Source organism: Podarcis melisellensis (genome assembly GCF_964234715.1).
Source record: "Podarcis melisellensis genome assembly, chromosome: 11".
Lineage (NCBI taxonomy): Eukaryota > Metazoa > Chordata > Lepidosauria > Squamata > Lacertidae > Podarcis > Podarcis melisellensis.
The window spans coordinates 61,578,717-61,602,318 of NC_138543.1; the positions used below are offsets into that span (position 1 = coordinate 61,578,717).

Genomic DNA, 23,602 nt, shown 5'->3' on the forward strand with positions numbered 1-23,602 from the left:
TCCAGCATCTGTTTTTGAATGCCTGACCAGGTGCCTGTGAGAAGCCTGGGGCACGGGTGCAATGCCACCTTCTCCCTGCTCAGGTGCTCCAGCGACCAATATTAAGTCAAATTAAGGGAGGGGAGCATAGGCGCCAACTCCATGGGGCCTGAGGGGGCCTGAGCCCCCTCAAAAATTCGCCCCCCCCAATAATTTAAGAAAATTATTAGTTATATTATGTTTTGTAAAATCACAAAATTATGTTGGCATTTTTTATTTTCCTTGTTTGACGATAGTTACCTTTTAAAATACATTCAGTAATGAGTTAAAACAAAGCCACTCCCGATCTAGAGAGGGGGTGGGGTTGCGGGCTCTCGACCCATCAACAATCTCGCGGGGCTGGCGTCGGCCCCGCGAGAAGCGGGGATTCCCCCTAGCTCATTAATATTCACCGCCCACGGCGGCAGCCAATCGGCTGCCGCAAAGGGCGGGCCCTCACAGGTTCACTTAAGGTCGGGGCAGCCCGGGGCTCGCCCCTTTCATTCCCCCAGCAGCAGTGGTTTGGAGGTCTTGGGCCCCCCCAATATTTTTTATAAGTCGGTATGGGCCCCCGCCCCCCCCAATATTTTTTATAAGTCGGCGCCCCTGGAGGGGAGGGCTGTTGGTGGCTACCAGCCATGATGGCTACAGTCATAGGCACCAATGCTTCTGAATACCAGTTGCTGGAAAAAAAATCAGGCGGTGAGAGCAGGATCTGGCTGTGCACAGTGCTGATTGGCTGATTCCCCATGATGTCATGAGGCCACACCCCTTCTGTGTTCGGAGCAGCTTTCCAGCTTAAATCTGAAACAGTACAGCACTGCAGTCCAGAAGGATAAAATGACAGATTAATGATCGGTTGAGCAAACGTATGCGCCAGCAATAACTCGGATGATGAGTTGCTCTTTTTCTTTTATAAAAGCTCCCTGAGTCAGCGTTTGACCCGCTGGATGGTAGACCTGCCATTGGCGCTCCAGATTCAGTATGTCTGCATCCTTAGGGGTGATGGCTGGGAGGTGAGGATTAAAGGTGAAGCCTAGAAGTAGCATATTTGGATTAAAGGATTTGTTGCAAATTTCACAGCCTTTTTTTTCCTGGCTGTGTAATCATCTGAAGGTTTCTGGGCAGAGATCCAGGAAGTTCCCTGCATGAGTAGAAGGTGCTTCTATTCGTGCATGCCTTACTCAGTTTGTCCTTCCTTCCTTCCTCCCTCCCTCCCTCCCTTCTGTCCATCCCTCTACAAGACCTACATTGGCTCCCAGTACATTTCCGAGCACAATTCAAAGTGTTGGTGCTGACCTTGAAAGCCCTAAACTGCCTCAGCCCAATAGACCCGAAGGAGCGTCTCCACCCCCATCGTTCTGCCCGGACACTGAGGTCCAGCTCCGAGGGCCTTCTGGCGGTTCCCTCCCTGTGAGAAGCCAAGTTACAGGCAACCAGGCAGAGGGCCTTCTCGGTAGTGGCACCCGCCATGTGGAACGCCCTCCCACCAGATGTCAAAGAGATAAACAACTACCTGACATTTAGAAGAAACCTGAAGGCAGCCCTGTCCAGGAAAGTTTTTAATGTGTGACATTTTGATGTATTTTTTATCTTTGTTGGAAGCCACCCAGAGTGGCTGGAGGAACCCAGCCAGATGGGCGGGGTACAAATAATAAATTATTATTATTACTATCCCAACTCAGCACAATCCATGCAAGTTGGTGATCATCACTTCATCCTGTGGGAGTGAGTTCCGTAGTCTAACTGTGTGCCAAGTGAAGAAGGCTGGATAGCCACCTGTCAGGGATCCTTTTGCTGTGGTTCCTGCAGTGAAAGGGGTTGGACTGGATGACTGCTGGGGGGCACACAAAGATTCTGAGCATCTTTGCCTCTCCTCAGCCTGGTTCCCTCTTCCGCTTTGCATGGTGAGAGAGAGAGAGAGAGAGAGAGAGAGAGAGAGAGAGAGAGAGAGAGAGAGAGAGAGAAAGAGAAAGAGAAAGAGAGATGGCAGTCTTTTCTGAGACTGCATGGGGAGGTCTGTCTGAGTTTAATTTATGGAGTGTGTGGGAGTTTGGATGGCTCCTGCGGTGTGGACGGTGGAAACTGTAAAATGTTAAGCTGTGGAGTCTGACTGCGGAGGGGTCCAACGCTCGACCTCCTTCCTTATGTTTGCTTAACAATATGCCAGCAGGAGAGCCTCTGAAGCGTGAAATTGTAGGTTTGTAGGCAAGCGATGGGGCTCCTTTTTATGGAGTTTTGAGTGTTGCCTGGGTAGGAATCACTGCCAGAATTGCACCTTAACAGACTCGAAGGCAGGAACTGGGGAATCAAATACGGTATCTCGGATGTTCCTTTCTGGGTAACTTCCAGGGACCACCTGGTCTTGCTGCCCTTGCAGGCAGGATGCTGCTGCCGCCGCCACTCACATTGGTCCAGCAGGAAGGTCCGATTATTTTTTGTGTTATAGGCTTGATGCCACTTAAACCATGCTGTTGGCAGGGCCTGTGGGTGGAAGCTGCTGGCAGTCTGAGGGTGAGCATCTCAGAAGAGAAATGCAAGATAAGATTGTTGAGTTGTTTAGTCGTGTCCGACTCTTCATGACCCCATGGATCAGGGCACGCCAGGCACTCCTGTCTTCCACTGCCTCCCTCATGCTGGTAGCTTCGAGAACACTGTCCCACCATCTCGTCCTCTGTCGTCCCCTTCTCCTTGGGCCCTCCATCTTTCCCAACATCAGGGTCTTTTCCAGGGAGTCTTCTCTTCTCATGAGGTGGCCAAAGTCTTGGAGCCTCAGCTTCAGGATCTGACCTTCCAGTGAGCACTCAGGGCTGGTTTCCTTCAGAATGGAGAGGTTTGATCTTCTTGCAGTCCATGGGACTCTCCAGAGTCTCCTACAGCACCAGAATTCAAAAGCATCGATTCTTCGGCAATCAGCCTTCTTGATGGTCCAGCTCTCACTTCCATACATCACTACTGGGAAAACCATAGCTTTAGCTATACGGACCTTTGTTGGCAAGGTGATGTCTCTGCCTTTTAAGATGCTGTCTAGGTTTGTCATTGTTTTTCTCCCAAGAAGCAGGCGTCTTTTAATTTCATGACTGCTGTCACCATCTGCTGTGATCATGCATCCCAAGAAAGTAAAATCTCTCACTGCCTCCATTTCTTCCCCTTCTATTTGCCGGGAGGTGATGGGCCCAGTGGCCATGATCTTTGTTTTTTTGATGATGAGCTTAAGACCATATCTTGCACTCTCCTCTTTCACCCTCATTAAAAGGCTCTTTAAGTCCTCCTCACTTTCTGCCATCAAGGTTGTGTCATCTGCATATCTGAGGTTGTTGACTTGACGTAGTAGTCTTCTATAGCCTTATCCACTCATTGGTCGAATCCTTTTTTAAAGCCATCTAATTTGGTGGTCACTGTCTCCTGTGGCAGTGAGTTCAGTAGTTCAACTCTGTGCTGCATGACTTTTCAAATACCAGTTGCTGGAAACTACAGGAGGGGAGAATTGCTCTTGTGTTGAATCCTGCTTGTGGGTTTCCCATAATGGGGCATCTGGGAGGCCACTGGGAGAACAGGATGCTGGACCCAAGGGGATATGGGCCTGATCCAGCAGGCTGTTCTTAGATTCTTTTGCAAATTTAGCCTCCTTCATTCTTGCCTTGCTGCAATGTTGTGCTAGACCTCTTTGTGTATGTCTGCATCTGCACACACCGCTTCGACAACGTTGTGCTGGAGCAGACCGACACACAACAGCACTTTTCACAACTGCTTTTCAGAAATTCTGCAAATTCTGGCCTCTCAAGAATTAATCCTGCTCTCCCGAGACTAATCTTGCCCTTTCATATGTTGCTTCTGCAGCCTCTAAACCTTGAGTGTTTCTGTGCGTTGCGATTACCAGCTGGCTGTAAAGAACCAAACAAAAAAAAAAACCCCAACAATTTTTGAACTCTCAATTATGCATTATTAAGCTGTGTTCTGCCTCTGTTGTGCATATCTCGGTGTCTTGCAACTGCGCCTTTAGGATCCTGGAGTCTGAACTTCAGAGAGTTGCCGCTTTCTAAAATAGCAGACTTTTCATGTCTAGGAATCAAAAGTGGTATTCTGTGGACATGCACGGGCAGAGAGACCCCTGCATTTTCTTTGCCCTGGGAGGGGAGCAGACAGAGGAGAACAAGTTATTCCACACACCCAGCTTGCTCTGAAATAGCCTCAGAGCAGAGAAACCCCCAGCCTCAAGGCACCGTCTGTCTGGAGAGTGAGAAAGTGAGCTTGTCACACGCCAAGGGGCACCTGAGGTTTCCTTGCCAAGTGCCACAATTTGCACCCTCTGCATTCCACTGGTTGGATGGGGAAATTGGATATTGTGAGTTGATGGGAGGGTGAACATCTCCTTTCTGAGTGACCCTTTATACTCAGCTGTTTCATGCCACCCCAAGGCTCCTGAGCAGTGACAGATTCCAAGGGTTCCAGCGCTGACCCAGAGTTTGATTTGCTTGGGATGAAGATTAGTGGGGACTGTGGTGTTTTTAGGATATCAGGTTTTATTGAGACATAGAGGCAACCTGTAGTGATGTATGGAAGTGAGAGCTGGACCATAAAGAAGGGTGATCGCCGAAGAATGGATGCTTTTGAATTATGGTGCTGGAGGAGACTATTGAGAGTCCCATGGACTGCAGGAAGATCAAACCTCTCCATTCTGAAGGAAATCAGCCCTGAGTGCTCACTGGAAGGCCAGATCCTGAAGCTGAGGCTCCAAGACTTTGGCCACCTCATGAGAAGAGAAGACTCCCTGGAAAGACCCTGATGTTGGGAAAGATTGAGGGCACAAGGAGAAGGGGACGACAGAGGACGAGATGGTGGGACAGTGTTTTTGAAGCTACAAACATGAGTCTGACCAAACTGCGGGAGGCAGTGGAAGACAAGAGGGCCTGGCGTGCTCTGGTCCAGGGGGTCACGAAGAGTTGGACATGACTAAACGACTAAACAACAAGAAGAACAAGAGGCAACCTGAGTATAAGATGGAGGGGCTCGCACATCAACACCCCAATACATTTTGCATTCTCCATTAGTTTCAAGTTTGGATCCAGCACAGAGCAAGCAGGTCTCTTGTGTCTCCAGCTCCCAGCCTGGACTTGGATGCTGGACTAGATGGGCCATTGGCCCAATCCAGTTGCCAGGAACTTTGATTGTTGTATTCTTATGAGATGGTGGAGTACAGAAGGAGGACTGGCAGGGGATATAGACTCATAGAATTTTCGAGTTGGAAGGGACCCAAGACTCATCTAGTCCAGCCCCAACCTCTGCTTAAAAACCTCCAAGGAAGGAGAGTCTACAATCTCCTGAGAGGGGCTATTCTGCTTTTGAACAGCTCTCACTGCCAGAAAGTTCTTCCTGGTGTTTAGCCAGAATCTCCTTTCTTGTCACTTGAAGCCATTGGTTCAGATCTTACCCCTCCAGAGCAGGAGACTACAGGCTTGTTCCCTCTTCCATGTGACAGCCCTTGAGATATTTGAAGACAGCTGTCATATCTCCTCTCAGTTTCCTCTTTTCCAGGCTAAACATACCCAGATCCTTCATCTGTTCCTCATCAGGTTTGGTTTCCATACCCTTGACAATCTTGGTCCTGTGTGAGTGCCTGGAGGCGGTTGGAGGATGGATGGCGGCTAACAGATTGAGGTTGAATCCTGACAAGACAGAAGTACTGTTTTGGGGGGATGGGGGCAGGTGGGTGTGGAGGACTCCCTGGTCCTGGAAGGAGCAACTGTGACCCTGTAGGACCAGGTGTGCAGCCTGGGAGTCATTTTGGACTAGCAGCTGTCCATGGAGGCGCAGGTCCATTCTGTGTCCAGAGCAGCTGTCTCCCAGCTTCACCTGGTACACAGGCTGAGATCCTCCCTGCCAGCGGACTGTCTCACCAGAGTGGTGCATGCTCTGGTTATCTCCCGCTTGGACTACCGCAATGCGCTCTACATGGGGCTACCTTTGAAGGTGACCCGGAAACTGCAATTAATCCAGAATGCGGCAGCTAGACTGGTGATTGGGAGCGGCCACCGAGACCACATAAAACTGGTCTTGAAAGACCTACACTGGCTCCCAGCATGTTTCCGAGCACAATTCAAAGTGTTGGTGCTGACCTTTAAATCCCTAAATGGCCTCAGCCCAGTGTACCTGAAGGAGCGTCTCCACCTCCATCATTCTACCCGGACACTGAGGTCCAGCTCTGAGGGCCTTCTGGCAGTTCCCTCGCTGTGAGAAACCAAGTTACAGGGAACCAGGCAGAGGGCCTTCTCGGTAGTGGCACTCGCCCTGTGGAACACCCTCCCACCAGATGTCAAAGAGACAAATAACTACCAGACTTTTAGAAGACATCTGAAGGCAGCCCTGTTTAGGGAAGCTTTGATGCATTAAAGTATTTTAATATTTTGTTGGAAGCCGCCCGAAGTGAATGGGGAAGCCCAGCCAGATGGGTGGGGTATAAATAATAAATTATTATTATTATTACCATTACCATTATTATTACTACTACTCACCCTCCTCTGCACACCTTCCAGCTTGCCAATATCCTCCTTAAACCTGACTGTCCAGAACTGGAGGAAGAGGAGGTTAAGGGGTGATATGATAGCCATGTTCAAATATATAAAAAGATGTCACATAGAGGAGGGAGAAAGGTTGTTTTCTGCTGCTCCAGAGAAGCGGACACGGAGCAATGGATCCAAACTACAAGAAAGAAGATTCCACCTAAACATTAGGAAGAACTTCCTGACAGTAAGAGCTGTTGGACAGTGGAATTTGCTGCCAAGGAGTGTGGTGGAGTCTCCTTCTTTGGAGGTCTTTAAGCAGAGGCTTGACAACCATATGTCAGGAGTGCTCTGATGGTGTTTCCTCCTTGGCAGGGGGTTGGACTCGATGGCCCTTGTGGTCTCTTCCAACTCTATGATTCTATGGACACAGGACTCCAGATGTGGTCTAGCCAAGGCAGAATACAGTGTCCCTATGACTTCTCTTGATCAGGACACTAGACTTCTGTTGATGCATCCTAGAATTGCATTAGCTTTAAGATGGCGCTGGTGGTGATGACGAACTTTATTACCCACCCTTCACTAGCAGGTCCCAGGATGGGTTACAACAATCTGAAACGCAACATTAAAAACAGTCGAATCGTGGGCACAATAGCAGGCTGGGTCCTGAACAGGTTTCAGGCATCAAAAGACCTGGAAAAAGTGGTGCGTCTTCAGAAATTATGTAATGAACGTCTGAGATACAGCCCTGTGGGGTGGGAATCCCACAACCTGGGAGCCTAAGAGCCCTGACACTTTTTCAGGAGCAAATAGGAGTGATTTCTGGAGGGGGGACCCCAAGTTTCCTGGAAGAAAGGCAAGAGAATTTTGGAGAATCCTCCAGAAAAATAATCTCTCAAAGGACCTGTTGATGGCATTTTACCACTGTACTGTTGAGACTGTGTTAACTTATGTTCTCTGTGTGTGGTTTGGGAGCTGCATGGTCAGGGGAAAAAGCAACGCTGTCCAGGGTTGTAAAGACTGCGGAGAGAATAATTGGGTGCACTCTTCCCACCTTGGATCAAATCTATGCTGTCAGGTGTCATAAGAAAGCTGCAGAGATAGCGCAGGATAGTGCGCACCCCGGAAATGATCTCTTTCAGCTTCTGCCTTCTGGAAGAAGGTCCAGGGTTATTAAGACTAGGACTAGTCACCTGAGAAACAGTTTCTATCCAAATGCGATTTTGGTTTTAAACGCAGTGTAAGGAGTCTCTATGGGAGTATATTGTATTCAGTTATGGGGTATCAGAGTTTTTAGGGGGTTAACCAGGCTGGGATAGCAGGCTTGTGGGTTTTTGAAGGTCTGATGTAGATTTTTTCAATTTCATTGTTCTGTATGGGACAATGACAATAAAGATTGTATCGTATCGTAAGATGCAGAGAATCTCTGGGCAAGATAATGGTCCCCAGTCTTGCTTCTCTCCCCCTGTCTGCCCCACATCTGCTTGAGATACTCATGCTGCCGCAGAGAGCATGGTTTGATTGGGAAGATTTCTGTCGTGCAACTTCTGTCCTGGGAGGCAGAAAAGGGGATGCGCCGTGCAATGGGGAGTGGGGGAGTATCCTGACATTTTCTGTTCCTTCCCGTGAGGGCAAACAGAAGGTTGACCTTCCCCGAAGTGGAGCAGGGGCGAATCGTAATTTTGCGTTGCCTATCAAATCAAAACTTTCCCTGCCTTCTCCCCAGCCCATAATTCAAATTGATGCTTCGCTTTCGGGGAAATCTCTCTTAATTTGATTAAGTATCAAAGAGTTACAGGGAAATAAGGTGGAAAGTCTTTTATCTGAAGTGGGGCTTTTCAATTTAAATCAGAAAGAAAGAAAAGCTGTTTCAAAAATGTGAAGTTTGAAGTTCGGTTTAAGATTTTGGAAAGGAATGCAGGGCGTTAACTAGAAAGATGTGTCTGTGTAGGCTTGGAATGGCAGAGGGAGGAGACCGGGGGTGGGGGGTCTATGAAGGTTCAAAATGTGGTCCTGTTCTAGAAAATATAACTTTGAAAATATAGCTGGGCACCTCTGCACCCTTTGATTTTCATTTGATAGAAAATGATGCAATTTGGGACTTCCCTCCCTCAAACTGATAGGCTTGGGAATGATCTAATTTTCACACGGTGCATCGTTGAACTATGGAACTCCCTGCCACAGGAGGCCGTGATGGGTAGGACACTAACCTAAGCTGCTTTCAAAGAGGATTATACACATTCTTACAGGAGGAGAGGCCTCTATCAGTGACTACTTGCCAGGATGGCTGTGCTTTGCCCCCACAGTTTGAGGCAGCAATGCTACTGCTGCTTTTAAAATTATTTTTTATTAATGTTTTTGTGTGTGTTACAAAACAAACAAATAAGGAAAAGAACATAGGGCACCTCCAATTTCAATTTGTAGTTTGTTTACATTTGGTATGAAACACTCTGGTCATAAATATGGGGGGGGAGAAGGGAGGGAGGGAGATTGGGGGAATAATGATATTTCATTCTGTTGCGTAATGTTTGTGCAGGGTTTTTGTATCCGCGTTGCATGAGCAGGTCCTTTATTTATACAGTCATACCTTGGGCTTCAGATGCTTCAGGTTGTGTGTTTTTTGGGATACGGACGTGCCGAAACCCAGAAGTACCGGAACGGGTTACTTCTGGGTTTCGGCACATGCGCAGAAGTGCTAAATCGTGCTTTGCTCTTGCGCAGAAGCGCCAAATTGCAACCTGCGGGTGTGTAGACATGCCATTGCAGGTTGTGGAAGCTGCGGGTTGTGAACGTGCATCCCGATGGGTGGGGTATAAATAAATTATTACTATTATTATTTATTATTATTATTATTTATTTATTTATTATTATTATTATTTCTCTCTCTCTCAGGAACTTTCAGGGGAGCCAGCAGCTTTTAAGTTGCAGCCCATTATCTTCCCGAAATAAAACAGTGGGGGAAAGTTGGAGAAACTAAAAAACCAAAAATCCTCCCCAACTTCAGTAACTAACAGTTCCGACCACCTGTCTCCTTGATCCTTGCCCATCCTGGCTGATAAAAGCGAGCCGGGAAGGGCTGGGCGATGGGCTCTGCGGGGTGGTGAATGCTTCCCTCTGTGAGGGAGCCTTCCCAGACCCGCTGAAAGAGGCGGTCATTAAACCGCTTCTTAAAAAAACATCTTTAGACCCGGCCAATTTGGCCAACTATCGCCCAGTCTCAAATCTGCCGTTCTTGGGCAAGGTGATTGAGCGGGTGGTTGCTGAACAACTCCAAGCACGCCTGGAGGAAACGGACCATTTGGATCCCTTCCAATCGGGATTCAGGCCTCACCATGGGACTGAAACTGCCTTGGTCGCGCTGGTTGATGATCTCCGGCGGGCTAGGGACAAAGGTGAGAGCTGTTTCCTAGTTCTGCTGGATCTCTCAGCGGCCTTTGACACCATCGACCATAACATCCTTCTGGACCGTCTAGAGGGGCTGGGAGCTGGGGGCACTGTTATACAGTGGTTCCGCTCCTTCCTCCTGGGCCGTGTCCAGAAGGTGGTGGTGGGGGGTGAGTGTTCAGACCCCTGGGCTCTCACTTGTGGGGTGCCTCAGGGTTCTGTCCTCTCCCCCATGCTTTTTAATATCTATATGAAGCCGCTGGGAGAGATCATCAGGGGGTTTGGACTGGGTGTTCATCAGTATGCAGATGACACCCAGCTCTACCTCTCCTTTAAATCAGAACCAGTGAAGGCGGTGAAGGTCCTGTGTGAGTGCCTGGAGGCGGTTGGAGGTTGGATGGCGGCTAACAGATTGAGGTTGAATCCTGACAAGACAGAAGTACTGTTTTTGGGGGACAGGAGGCGGGCAGGTGTGGAGGATTCCCTGGTCCTGAATGGGGTAACGGTGCCCCTGAAGGACCAGGTGCGCAGCCTGGGAGTCATTTTGGACTCACAGCTGTCCATGGAGGCGCAGATTAACTCTGTGTCCAGGGCAGCTGTCTACCAGCTCCACCTGGTACGCAGGCTTAGACCCTACCTCCCCGCAGACTGTCTCGCCAGAGTGGTGCATGCTCTAGTTATCTCCCGCTTGGACTACTGCAATGCACTCTACGTGGGGCTACCTTTGAAGGTGACCCGGAAACTGCAATTAATCCAGAATGCGGCAGCTAGACTGGTAACTGGGAGTGGCCGCCGGGACCACATAACACCGGTTCTGAGAGATCTGCATTGGCTCCCAGTACGTTTCCGAGCACAATTCAAAGTGTTGGTGCTGACCTTTAAAGCCCTAAACGGCCTCGGTCCTGTATACCTGAAGGAGCGTCTCCACCCCCATCGTTCAGCCCGGACACTGAGATCCAGCGCCGAGGGCCTTCTGGCGGTTCCCTCATTGCGAGAAGTGAGGTTACAGGGAACCAGACAGAGGGCCTTCTCGGTAGTGGCGCCCGCCCTGTGGAACGCCCTCCCATCAGATGTCAAAGAGATAAAGAATTACCTGACGTTCAGAAGACATCTTAAGGCAGCCCTGTTTAGGGATGTTTTTAATATGTAATGCTGTATTGTTTTTAATACTGATTGGGAGCCGCCCAGAGTGGCTGGGGAAACTCAGCCAGATGGGCGGGGTATAAATAATAAATTATTATTATTATTCCTTAGTTTTACACTGTTTGTTATAAGAAAAAACTGCTCCCTTTCCCTTATGGGTACCCAAGAGCCAGCACAGAGTCCTTATGTAGGTTCTCTATCAATAGGAGAAAATAACAGAGGCCAACCAGAGAATATTGAGAAGCAAAGCAGCTAGTAAGCCTGATCTTTATTAAACTCTTGCAACAGGGTCCCCCGCTCACCCCACGCAGGGAAGGAGGAGAGGAACCCAGAACAATGGTGTGCAAGCTCTTACATAGACTTTTGAAATTGCCCATCCTGTAACTCAAGACCACCCCCAAAAAACATCATCCATACATCACAGAAAGAGGTGGTCCCCAGCAGAAATTTGAGTGTGTTGCTTCTCTCCTGTCTGCCAGGATACCTGATAATGCCTTATCCGATTGCCTTTTCTGGCTTGTTGTTGTTTAGTCGAGTCCGACTCTTTGTGACCCCCTGGACCAGAGCACGCCAGGCCCTCCTGTCTTCCACTGCCTCCCGCAGTTTGGTCAAACTCATGCTGGTAGCTTTGAGAACACTGTCCAACCATCTCATCCTCTGTCGTCCCCTTCTCCTTGTGCCCTCCATCTTTCCCAACATCAGGGTCTTTTCCAGGGAGTCTTCTCTTCTCCTGAGGTGGCCAAAGTCTTGGAGCCTCAGCTTCAGGATCTGTCCTTCCAGTGAGCACTCAGGGCTGATTTCCTTAAGAATGGATAGGTTTGGTCTTCTTGCAGTCCATGGGACTCTCAAGAGTCTCCTCCAGCACCAGAATTCAAAAGCATCAATTCTTCAGCGATCACCCTTCTTTATGGTCCAGCTCTCACTTCCATACATCACTACTGGGAAAACCATGGCTTTAACTATACGGACCTTTGTCAGAAAGGTGATGTCTCTGCTTTTTGAGATGCTGTCTAGGTTTGTTATTGCCTTCTCTGGGTAGCCTGGCCATTCCTTTGAGATGGTAAATACTTAGTTCCTGAATTTCTTATGCATATTGATATTGTGCTCAGCTTAACAGATACTTGTCAGGCTGTATTTACAGGGAGGTGTAAGCCCCTACAGTTGAAAGACAATTGGAGAAAAGCTTTCCCCATTTCCTTCCTCCGTTGAGGTCCATTTGGGAGAGTCAAAATGGCTTCAGGATTGTTCTCCTGTACTATTTCAGACACGTGGGTTTTAGACTTATGTACGTGTTTGCCTTGTACATTTATGAACATTTATTTTTTATATATAAGACCATAGAATTCCTGTAACAGAGGGCTTGAGAAATGGGCTAACCCCCAGTCTCATGCGTCCTGTAATGGTCCCCCAGGGTAAGTGGCTTCAGCCGGGGAGCCACAAAAAGGAAGTGGTTGGTTAAGGGAGCTACGGACTCAAAAAGGTTGAAAACCCCTGGCTTACACCCATGTTTTAAGATCAGCTGGCAGCAGCTTGTGTGCCTGTCTTGAAGATCTGGTGGTCCCAAGATCGAGGGCGTCTTCAGTGCTGTCTCCTACACAATGACATTTTCTTTGGAGAAAGGGACGATGGGCTCCTGCAGTCCAGGTTTTGAGGGACAGGTTTTTGTTTTCAACTCTCATCTGTTTCCCTTAACTTTTAATGGAAAGGTTCCATTGTAAAAAGCTGCTGCTGACTCTGGTGTATGTTGTGTTTTAGTGCATTGGGCATATTTGAATTGGCTGTGTTTATTGTGATTTCATTTAAAACATCAACAACGTATAATTGGAATCTTACATTTGTTTAAAGTTAAGATGTTTCGAAAGGCAGCTGAAAATGCCTGAAATGAATGAGGAAATAAATCGTCCGGCTGTTGGCACCTCGGTGTTTGCTCTGGGGAAGGAGGGCTGTGGATCTGTTTTGTGCACAGAACGTCAAAGGTTCTGCAGGGAAAAGCTCCTGTCTGAAACCTCTCGAGAGCCATGAGACTACCTCACAGGACTGTGGTGGGGATTAAAACTGGGGAGGAGGGAAAACCATGCATGACCCCTTGGAGGAAAAGGTAGAACATAAATGCAGTAAATAAGTCAGCTTCCTGTGTCAGGACCTCACAGGGCTGCACTGCACAAGGAAGAATATTTCATTTATTTATTGTATTTGTTTTTTTTAAAAAAATATCCTTCTTAGTAAATTATCATTATCTTTCTCTTTTCTTTATAATTTTTTTATTAGTTTTTCAACATATCATTTTCAACAATAATTAAACATACTTTTACATCTTACACATTTTTTTTGACACATCTGAAACTTTTCCAATCTGTTTACTTAATTTACATTTCTTACTTTCACTATTACATTTAAGTCTCATAACTAATATCTCTCTTCTTTGCAATATTTCATATATTCCTCCTTACAAAACTTCTTGTAGTCCTGCTAGCGTAATTTGTTGATTACAGTTGCTCTTCAAATAATTTGCACATTTCTTCCAATCTTCTGTAAATCTCTGGTTCCGCAGGTTTCGAATATTTATTGCATTGTACCCCTCTTTCCCCACAAGGGCGTACAGGGCTCTCTTCATTTAATACCCACACCAACCCTACAGAGTCTGAGATGCTGTGAGTGGTCTCAAGGTCACCCAGCGAGTCTCACGGATGAGCAGAGGTCTGTACCCTGGGCTCTCCCAGGTCTTAGTCTGACTCTCTAACCACTGCACCACCTAGCCATCCTATGTGATGCTGCAGATAATTCGGAGCGGCTCCCTTCAGGAGTCGTGGGGATGAATTGTGGCACCTGTGCACATTTTGCAACCCGGGTGAAATTTCTTGAGCTCCTGGCGCCTCCTGGCCAGGCACCACGGAAATCCAGCTGGGGGACGACAACGTAATATTCCTCTTGGAATAATGCAGCTGTGTTGTTGCTTTTCCTAAAGCTGATGATCCATTTTGACAAGACGCAGATACATGGGGAATAGCCCTGGGCAGTCTTCCATGGATGCGAGCTTTTATTGTTTTGTTTTTTTTTCCTTTAAAAACCCATCTGAACTGGTGTCTTGAAAGTTTAAAATGGGGTGCGGGTGGCAAATAAAAGCAGGATTCTTGTGGCTGCATTTGCTGGGGCCTGATCCGCAGGGACCCTTGATGGAAGCTTCTCAGCTGGGGAATGCTTTGGCCTTTAAGGCGCTCTCTCTCTCTCTCTCTCTCTCTCTCTCTCTCTCTCTCTCTCTCTCTCTCTCTCTCTCTCTCTCTCTCTGCAAGGCTGGCAGCTTGTCTCCTGTGCTCTTTCGACTCTGCCGGCCTCCAGGACGCTTGCCAGAGGGCATTTATCTCCTGAGTGTTTTCGGGAGGGTGGGCTGATGTGTGCTGGTTGCTGGCAATTGTTCATTTTAATTTCTCTAATGGACCTGGATCTTGCAGAGACGGCCGCGGTATAAATAAATCACGAGCGGGAGGATGAGGAGAGCGTCAATGGCCAGGAGTGGGGAGGCTCCCATTAGGCCCCATTTAGCTGGCGAGGCTGTCCTGCTGCCAAGGCATGGCTGGGCTTTTCCTGCGTCTTCGTAAACACAGGGGTGACCTGCTGAGGAGGAGGACTTGCTTCCGCAGCATCCTGCAGCCTTGTATATTTCACGGAATTAAAAGGTTCCAAGGGTCATCCAGTCCAGCCCCTGAAATACAGGAATCCCAGCTAAAGAATCGCCGACAGATGGCCATCCAGCCTCTTCTTCGAAACCTCCAGCGAAAGAGAATCCACCTTCTGAGAGAGTCCGTTCCACTGTCAATTGGCTCTTGTCACCAGAAAGTTCTTCCTGATTCTTAGCTAGAATCTCCTTTCTTGCCACTGGAATTCATAGTTTCGTGTTCTCCTCTCCAGGGCAGCAGAAAACAAGCTAGCTCCATCTTCCAGGCCTTCCGATACAGTGGTACCTCGGGTTAAGAACTTAATTCGTTCTTAATCTGAAGCTGTTCTTAACCTGAAGCACCACTTTAGCTAATGGGGCCTCCCGCTGCTGCCGCCACTGCACAATTTCTGTTCTCATCCGGGAGCAAAGTTCTTAACCAGAGGTGCTACTTCTGGGTTAGCAGAGTCTGTAACCTGAAGCGTCTGTAACCTGAGGTACCACTGTATTCGAAAATGGCTCTCATACCCCTTCTCAGGTGACAGATGAGCCATTGGCTGGAGTCACTTGCGAGCTCTTATTTTCTTCTCAGTGTTCCTTTAAATAATGATACAATGGTACCTCGGGTTACATACGCTTCAGGTTACATACGCTTCAGGTTATAGGCTCCACTATCCCAGAAATAGTGTTTTGGGTAAAGAACTTTGCTTCAGGATGAGAACAGAAATTGTGCTCCAGCAGCATGGCGGCAGCAGGAGGCCCCATTAGCTAAAGTGGTGCTTCAGGTTAAGAACAGTTTCAGGTTAAGAACGGACATCCGGAACGAATTAAGTACTTAACCCGAGGTACCACTGTATTGTTGTTATTATTAATTTATTAATATATTGATTTAATTATTTACACCCTGCCCATCTGGCTGGGTTTCCCCAGCCACTCTGGGCGAAACTCCGTGGACCCAGCAGCCCTTTGAACAGAGGACTGTCCTTTGTCAAGTAGGACACATGGCCACCTTGGGTAGCCTTCATGGACATGACGGGACATTATTGAGATGGCAAAGGAAGATGTTCATTTAATTCTCCCCACCTAAAAGAGAGTCTTGTTCCTTTATCTACCCAACCCATCCCTAGGCCCTGCAGACACAATCATATCAGGAGGCCCTTTCAACAGAAGTGGTCCTTTGGCGTTAACCTTTGGAACTCCATGCCTTTACTTTGACTGCCTGTTGGTGCCTGTCATAGAACGTAGCATTGGAAGAGGGATCACGAGCTTCATCTATTCCAATGCCCTGCATTGCAGGATTCCTTTGCCCAACGTGGGGCTCTAACCCGTAGCCCTGAGATCGAGTCTCATGCTCTACCGACTGAGCTATCCCAGAGATTAAGTCAAAGACGTTCTTCTTTCCAGAGCAGAGATGCTCACCCCAGCTTGCTTTTCATAGATTGTCGTTTTATTTACTTTTTACTGTTTCTATATATGCAACAGTTTTATGTTTGTTTTTATTGTATTGTGAAATTACTTTGAGATGCTTCGTAGGAAACGATCCGTAAATGAAATGATAATCCTTGTTGCTTCTGGGTATGGGGCATAAATGCTGAGAAAGGTCAAGGGTAGGTAGCGATCAGGCAGAAACCTTACACAAACACCCTCTGACGTTCTGCAGTCTTCTGGTGGGTGGGAGTTTGAGTTCTTCATGCCTTTATTACTATGCTTCTCGGCTATATATTTTTCCTTTAGAATTAAGTACGTATACTGCTCCAGTCCCCTTGGAACTAATAAAACAACTTGCATATCCCTGAAAGTGATGAGAGTTGAGCTGGAGTGCTAAACAGACGTGAGCAAGTCCTATTGATTTGCTTCTGAGTAGACCCGCGCCAACCCGGTTCTCCGTAAATCTGAGTTCGATGTGGGTTTCCCCTGGTAAAAGTTTTAAGTGTAGTAGAAAGGACTGCAGTCTGGCTTTGGCCGGATCGAAGCGATAAATATTCATTACCATATAGATCAGCTTAATTGAGTTACGGAGGACGAACTCTTGCTCTGCAGGCTTACAGTCTAGCAAACAAGATGATTAGGGAAAGGACAGATGAGGACGGCCTCACACGTTCAGTCTGAGGAAAGTTGGGAAAGTGTGGCTCAATTTGCTCAAATGCTTTTCCTTCCTGGGTCAGCAGAGCTTAAGAACGTGGAAAGTGTGTTGTGGGCTTGTTGGGCACAGGGGCGTACGAAGGGGGGCGTGGCCCACCCCGGCTGTCACCCTGATGGAGGGGGCAAAATGGCGGGCGGCACTTGTCACCGTGGGGCCTGCAGCGTGCATGAGCCACAGGTCTTGGTCCTGCAGGCTCCACACTGTTCGCCTGCTGCCTCCCCCCAGCTGTAGGGTGGCTGAGGCCCCACTGCGCGCCTGTCCCTATGGGCGTGCGCCACCCATAGGGATGGCATGGGGCATGCGGCATCCATAGGGATGGGGCGTGCCGCAGTGTCCATAAGGATGGCACGGGAGGCTGCGTGTCCTGTTCCATCTCTATGGGCAGCGTGTGCCCTGCTCCTATGGGCGGTTTGCCCCACCCCTATGGCCTGCCCCAGGTGCCTGTGAGCCTTCCTCCATCGCTGGTTGGGCGCAGAGGAATGGCAAGGGGAACCGGCTTGGGAACCACCAAGAGGAGAAGGCTCAGAGCCTAGGAAGTGGTGACAATGAATTGCTAGTGCGAGAAGACAGGGGAGAACCTAGATGGTACCTCATACTCCGAGATCCTGTTCTCCGGAGGCCTTAGGTATTACAACACCTTACGGAACCTGTAGAGGGACGCGGGTGGCGCTGTGGGTTATACCACAGAGCCTAGGACTTACCAATCAGAAGGTTGGTGGTTCGAATCCCCGCGACGGGTGAGCTCCCATTGCTCAGTCCCTGCTCTTGCCCACCTAGCAGTTCAAAAGTACGTGAAAGTGCAAGTAGATAAATAGGTACCACTCCAGCGGGAAGGTAAACGGCGTTTCCATGCACTGCTCTGGTTCGCCAGAAGTGGCTTAGTCGTGCTGGCCACATGACCTGGAAGCTGTACACCGGCTCCCTCGGCCAAAAAAGCGAGATGAGTGCCACAACCCCAGAGTCGGCCATGACTGGACCTAATGGTCAGGGGTCCCATTATCTTTACCTTTTTACGGAACTTGTGCCAAATATCTAAAGGACCTATTACTCCCTTCCCATTGAAAAGCCTTTATGCTCACAAGATTAAATGCCTTCCTTTCTGCAGTGACCAAAGGCAGGTTCTCACATACCCCATATCAAGCCCGTTTGTGTGCCTACAGCCAAGAAGTACCTGATTCAATGAACCACATTCTGTTAGATTGCTCTCCACACAGTAGACCTCGCCAACTGATGCTGAGCAAAATGTTGGACCTATAACTCAGAGAAGTCAAGTGAGGTTTCCCCTGGCAGATTGGGACAAAGATATCACTGCTTTAGTAGCTTCCTTTTTAGCCACAGTTTTACTCGACAGGGTTCCCAATGAACCATCCTTTCGGGGAACAGACAGGCCGAAGCAGAATATCTAAGTGCGCACGATCACAGTGTGACTGTATGACCCTCAACAGCTTCACCCTTTCCTTTTAATTATTCCAGTGACCTGAAATGTTTTATACTATGATGCCAATAAAGGTATTTGATTTGATTTGATTTGACTGGGAAGAGGTGTCAGTAGCTGAAGAGGCAACAGGGTTTCGTGAGCAGGGAGAGTCTGTGGCAGAGAGCAGTCTAGAATCAGAGGCAGAAGCAGGAGAGGATGGAGGCCAAAAGGCAGAGATGAGTCAGGTTAGTGAAGAGGCATGGGTGTTTCCCGTTCCTGGTGTGACAAACTCCCTCTGCCCTGACTCACAGAACCAGGAGAGGGATGACACGGGAGGAGCAAAGGCAGGCTGCCCCTGAGCACAGTCTCTGATTGCTTGCAAGAAACACTGGAGACGAGGAGACACAGACAGCTGTAGGGAGGTGGGGACGTTTAGTCCGGGCCTGAAATTTGGCCAAGTCTGTGAAGATCATGTTTTGCTAAGGAGGAGTTCACTCCAGCTGTGAGCTGTGTCATTTATTGACTGGCCTGCTGGATCAGGCCAATAGCCAATCTAGCCCAGGATCTTGTTCTCATGGTGGCTGACATGTGGGAAGCAGGATTTGAGCGCAAGAGCCCTCTCCCCTCCAGTGGTCTTGAGCAACAGAGATTCAGAAGCACTGTTGCCTCTGATTGTGGAGACACAGCCGAGCCATTGTGGCTAGAAGCCATTGACAGCCATCTCAATGGATTTGTCCAACTCTCTTTTGAAGCCATCTAGTCTGGTGGTCACACACGCACATTACGTAACGGGCAGTGTGGTGTAGTGGTTAGAGTGTCAGACTAGGACCCAGGGGGCACAGTTTCAAATGCCAATTCAGTTGTGAAGCTCCCTGGGTGTCACCTTGGCCCAGTCATGGCCTCTCAGCTCAACCGACCTCACAGGCTGTGGGGAAGAAGAGGAGGGAGAAGGCTGCAAAGGGGGAGCAGCAGCAGCAGCTCTGGGGTCTGGAGAGGAGAAGGGGGCTGGAGCCAACTGCCTAACAGGGATGTCAACAGGGAAACCTGGCTCAGTCTCCCCTGGAATGACAAGGAAGGAAGCAGAGGTTGCCAGCGGGTGCGAAAAGCGCCGTACTTAGTGTGCTTCTCCAATAAAACTTGACAAGTGGAGTCAGCGCAAAATGCTTTGCTTTTTTCCCTCTCGTTCCCCTGGAACAAACCGCAGCAAAATTGTTTCCAACAACTCTGCGCTGTCAGTCACCCAACTTGGTGAGAGACTTTTCTGCCACGTAACTGCTCTGCAAGGAGCCCATTTAAAGAAGGGAGCAATTTGAGGTAATGGGCAAGGGGGTTTTGTGTGCTTCCAGGAGCTCCGGCCAGAAGGCTGCTCGCGCCCTGGGCCTGATGCTTAATGACAGGGAAGCTGAGAGCGCCAAACAACTGGCAACTGGACTTGGCAGCAAGGCAGCAGTCGCCTTGGACGCTCTGTGGATTCTCAGTTTACACCACAAGAGCATGGAGCCTGCGGAGGCTCCCTCCCTTCTGGCTCTCATGAGAACAGAAGAGGAGGCTGCTGGATCAGGCCCATGGCCCAACCTGTTCTCACAGTGGCCAACCAAATGCCTGTAAACAAGATTCAAGCACTCTCTCCCTCCTGCACCATCCATCAACTGGTATTTGGAAGCCCTTCTCCCTCCAACTGCAGAGGGCAGAGATGATAGCCATCATGGTGGGTATCCATCAATAGCCTTCCCTTCCATGGTTTCCTCCTTTAAAGCCACCCTAGCTGGTCACCGTCGCTGCCTCCTGTGGGAGTGAGTTCCATAGATCATGCGCTGTGTAAAGAAGGACATGCATTAATGCGCCATTAATCTTCCAGCATTCGGCTTCATTGCATGTACAGTGGTACCTCTGGTTACAGACGCTTCAGGTTACAGACTCCGCTAACCCAGAAATATTACCTCGGGTTAAGAACTTTGCTTCAGGATGAGAACAGAAATCGTGCTCCAGCGGTGCGGCGGCAGCAGGAGGCCCCATTAGCTAAAGTGGTGCTTCAGGTTAAGAACAGTTTCAGGTTAAGAATGGAATTAAGTATGTAACCAGAGGTACCACTGTACATGAATTCTAGTGTCAGGAGATAAGGAGGACAACTTCGGCATCCATTCCGTTTCATGCCATTCACAAATTTATAAACTTCTGTCATGTTGTCCCTTACACGCCTTTTCTCCAAAGGCTGCAATCCTTTTTCATAGAGGGCATCAAGATAACTGATAGGAGATCCAGAGTAGTGTCCCGCTTGGACTACTGCAATGCACTCTTGAAGGTGACCCAGAATCTACAACTAATCCAGAATGCGGCAGCTAGACTGGTGACTGGGAGTGGCTGCCGAGACCACATAACACTGGTCTTGAAAGACCTACATTGGCTCCCAGTACATTTCCAAGCACAATTCAAAGTGTTGGTGCTGACTTTTAAAGCCCTAAACGGCCTCGGTCCAGTATACCTGAAGGAGCATCTCCACCCCCATTGTTCAGCCCAGACACTGAGGTCCAGCGCTGAGGGCCTTCTGGCTGTTCTCTCCCTGTGAGAAGCCAAGTTACAGGGAACCAGGCAGAGGGCCTTCTCGGTGGTGGCGCCTGCTCTGTGGAACGCCTTCCATCAGATGTCAAGGAAATAAACAACCATCTGACCTTTGGAAGACATCTGAAGGCAGCCCTGTTTTGGGAAGTTTTTAATGTTTGATGTTTTATCGTGTTTTTAACATTCTGTTGGGAGCCGCCCAGAGTGGCTGGGAAACACACCCAGATGGGTGGGGTATAAATAATAAAGTTATTATTTATAGAGTTGGGGGGTTGAGAGAGGAAAGTAAGAGGGACATCCCTGACAGATGACCATCCAACCTCTGCTTAAAAACCTCCAAGGAAGGAGAGTCCACTTTCCTAAAGAGTCCCCTCCACGGTGAAACAGCTTACTCTCAGAAAGTTCTTCCTGATGTTTAGTCAAAATCCCCTTTCTTGTCGCTTGGATCCATTGGTTCTTGTCCTCCCCTCTAGAGCAGCAGAAAACCAGCTTTCTCCACCCTAACCAGCTGGGAGCAGCCCTTGTTCCTATATTTGAAGGTGCCTATCATGTCACCTCGCGGAGACTGAGTGAATTTGACATTTGTCAATTCGTTCAGGTCTTCTGGGGTCCCAGAAAGGCGACACGCTCTGATCCTTGTGGCTGCATTTGCCAAAACCAACCCCCTCCGAAAATTCCTCACTTTAGGAAATTGCTCAACTTGCTGCGGAGCGAAGAGTAAATAAGAATTGTCCTTCCCGGCAGCGGTGCCAGAGAAATTGACCCCCCTGGGTAGTTTTCATGCATTTCAAAAGATCGGAGCCCTTCACTCCAGAAAGCGTTTAACTCCCGCCGCGAAGGGAAATAGGATGCTTGTGGAAAGACTGTCATTTTAGCTGTTCTCATACAAAGGCGGGTGTTACAGTAAATTCGCTTATTCCACCAAAGGGGAATCCGGAGGGCTTGATGGAAAGCGGAGGAGACAGGCACGGTAAATGGGTTTTGTTGGCGGAATTGAAAGCAAAGGCATCTGGTGGTGGCTGGTCCAGGATTGACTTGCGTCTCGCAAAGGGCCCCGGATGATTAAGGCAGGATGGCGAAGGCGTCTCGCTCGCTGTACATCAGCCTCCCCTCTCTCTCCCTTGTCAGCCAATTCATTCTGGCACCTCCATGCAAAGGCAATTGAAAGCAGCGAGCCGACCGAGGCCCTTTCAATTCTCCTTTCCCAAAGCCTCCATCTTGTCAGCGCCAAAGGAATGCCTCTGTCTTCCAAGGCTCCCCGCAGGGCCTGGGTCACACTTCTTAACCCCTCCGCTCCGGGGGTGGGGTCAAAGAGCCATTTCTCTTCGGCTCAGCTCTTCCCCCACCCCCAAAAACTTGGCTCCTTCTGATCTCCGTGGTGAGAATGAAATGGACACCCTTTGGGCCTGATCCAGCAATGCTCTTCTTAGGAAACTGCCTACTGCGCTAGAAACTCAGATATACAGGTGAAAATCGGAAAATTAGAATATTGTGGAAAAGTTCGTTTATTTCAGTAATTCAACTTAAAAGGTGAAACTAGTATATGAGATAGTCTCATGACATGCAGAGCGAGATATGTCAAGCTTTTATTTCTTATAATTGTGATGATCATGGCGTACAGCTGATGAAAACCCCACATTAACAATCTCAGAAAATTAGAATATTAAATGAAATCAGCAAAAAAAGGACTGCAAATAGAGCAATATTGGACCTCTGAGAAGTAGAAGCATGCATATATACTCAGTACTTGGTTTGGGCCCCTTTTGCATCAATTACTGCCTCAATGCGGCATGGCATGGATGCTATCAGCCTGTGGCACTGCTGGGTCTGCTGAGGTGTTATGGAAGACCAGGAAGCTTCAATAGCAGCTTTCAGCTCTTCTGCATTGCTCGGTCTCATGTCTCTCATCTTTCTCTCGGCAATGCCCCATAGATTCTCTATGGGGTTCAGGTCAGGCGAGTTTGCTGGCCAATCAAGCACAGTAATCCCATGGGCACTGAACCAGTGTTTGGTACTTTTGGCAGTGTGGGCAGGTGCCAAAGTCCTGCTGGAAAATGAAGTCAGCATCCCCATGAAGCTCGTCTGCGGAAGGAAGCATGAAGTGCTCCAAAATCTCCTGGTAGACGGCTGCATTGACCCTGGACTTAATGAAGCACAGTGAACCAACACCAGCTGATGACATAGCTCCCCAAATCTCTTTTCTGACGAGAGCAGCTTTTGCATCTCATTTGGAAACCAAGGACCCAGAGTTTGGAGGAAGAATGGGGAGGCACACAATGCCAGATGCTTGAAGTCCAGTGTGAAGTTTCCACAGTCTGTGTTGATTTGGGGAGCCATGTCATCAGCTGGTGTGGGTCCACTGTGCTTCATTAAGTTCAGTAAGTTGAATTACTGAAATAAATGAACTTTTCCACGATATTCTAATTTTCTGAGTTTCACCTGTGTAAGCTAGGTGCCAAATGCTCCTTAAACCAGGATTACTGTCCTTGCCATTGTTTGGGTCGGGTGGCAGCAGCAGGTGCTTTATGTTCCAATTTTTTCTCCATTCCTCCTTTTCCCAGGCCTACATTCACTTCTTCACATTTCCATATCAGTTTCCAGGTGTCCCCCCCCCATAAAAATTATACACTATGGACTATAAACAAAATGAAACAAAAACATCAAAGCAGATTACAGTAAAGAGAAAGCAAAATTATAACTAAGAAGAATTAACATCAAGGCGTTCGAAAAGTTAACAATAGACTAAAAACAGATTAAAACTCGTACCAACTTTCTAAACATGTGGG

At 48.4% G+C, this 23,602-nt stretch overlaps 1 protein-coding gene and 1 long non-coding RNA gene across 2 annotated transcripts in view; one reads left to right on the forward strand and one right to left on the reverse strand.

The window, feature by feature from the left end:
- Positions 1 to 23,602, forward strand: part of CNTFR (ciliary neurotrophic factor receptor) — a 430,483-nt gene that overhangs the window by 33,668 nt on the left and 373,213 nt on the right. The gene's annotated exons all lie outside the window — the stretch shown is intronic.
- LOC309380290 overlaps positions 11,296 to 23,602 on the reverse strand; it is a 138,585-nt gene continuing 126,278 nt past the window's right edge. The window contains exon 2 of the long non-coding RNA XR_014172813.1: positions 11,296 to 11,429. This is a non-coding gene — a long non-coding RNA (uncharacterized lncRNA). The remainder of the gene's footprint in view (positions 11,430 to 23,602) is intronic.